The sequence below is a fragment of the Apteryx rowi genome, unplaced genomic scaffold, assembly GCF_003343035.1.
Source record: "Apteryx rowi isolate R43461 unplaced genomic scaffold, aptRow1 scaffold_46, whole genome shotgun sequence".
Classification (NCBI taxonomy): domain Eukaryota; kingdom Metazoa; phylum Chordata; class Aves; order Apterygiformes; family Apterygidae; genus Apteryx; species Apteryx rowi.
This window is the reverse complement of record NW_020450716.1, coordinates 3653649-3654609: the sequence shown is the minus strand read 5'-3', so window position 1 is coordinate 3654609 and position 961 is coordinate 3653649. Positions and strand designations below refer to the sequence as shown.

The 961-nt window shown below is 74.8% G+C and overlaps 1 protein-coding gene across 2 annotated transcripts in view; it reads left to right on the top strand.

Moving 5' to 3' along the window:
- The first annotated feature begins 403 nt into the window (after window positions 1–403).
- BACH1 (BTB domain and CNC homolog 1) overlaps window positions 404–961 on the top strand; it is a 31945-nt gene continuing 31387 nt past the window's right edge. The window contains exon 1 of one of the 2 annotated variants that reach the window (XM_026077615.1): window positions 404–585. The gene's annotated coding sequence lies outside the window, so the exon portion shown is untranslated. The remainder of the gene's footprint in view (window positions 586–961) is intronic. The other variant, XM_026077614.1, reaches the window with a different exon arrangement.

Below are 961 nucleotides of genomic sequence, written 5' to 3'. Positions count from 1 at the left end.
CACATTGCTATCCAAGACGCCTAACTGGCAGCATTTCCCAACACAGACCTGCCGCCGCATAGCTAGAACAGTAAGACTGTTCCCCCAGCAAAACACAAGCACAGCGGCTCCCCCCGTCAGAGGCGGCGCACGAAGCGACCGCCGCCGCCCCTGCCCGCCACCGCGCCGAGCGCCCCCCGCTCCCCCAACGGCCGCCAACGGCCGCACGCGGGAGAGAGCGGGGGAGGGGGGAGGGGCGGCGGCGGGACCCGGCGCTGCCGCGGGGTGCTGGCGGTAGCGCGCAGGCGCGGGGCGCGCCGCTGTAAGCGGCTGCGCGTCGGTGGGCAGCGCCGCGTCCAATCAGCGGGCCGGGTGCAGAGAGGGGCGGGAGGGGGGACGGGAACGGGGCGGCAAGGCGAGTAATGTTGTCGGGAGTCACCTGACTGCTCTCGCCGCAGTCGGGCCGCAGCCTCTGTGGCAGGAACAGCCGAGTCAGGGGGAGCGAGAGAAGGAGGAGGAGGAAGGCGGCAAAGGCGCCTGCTGTCCGGCCACCCGCCGGCCCGCGGGTGACGGTGCCCGCGCGGAGGGGCGGCGGTAGGTGCTGAGGTGAGCGGCGCGGGCCGTTCGGTGCCCGTTGGGACGGGCCGTTGGGCTGAAGCGGGGGCGGGGGGACGAGGGCAGCACCATTCCGACGGAGGAGGGGGGAAGCGGCGGAGGCTGAGGCATGTTTACAGGGGCGGTATTAGTCAGTGGTGTGTCGTCGTCGTCCGCCCCCCCGCACTGTGCGGCCGGAGTAGTGGCCCGTCCCGCGGCGGGGCAGGCGGGCGGGCGCTGTGGGAGCCAGGGCGAGGTCGGCGGGGTCCTACGGCGGGTGCGGGCGCTGACGGCCCCGCCGCTCTCGCGGGGACGTCAGGCCGGCGCAGTGCAGGAGGTGCCGGGCGGCGGCGGCGCCCTGCCAGCGTCGGGCACCGGGCGCCGGCCT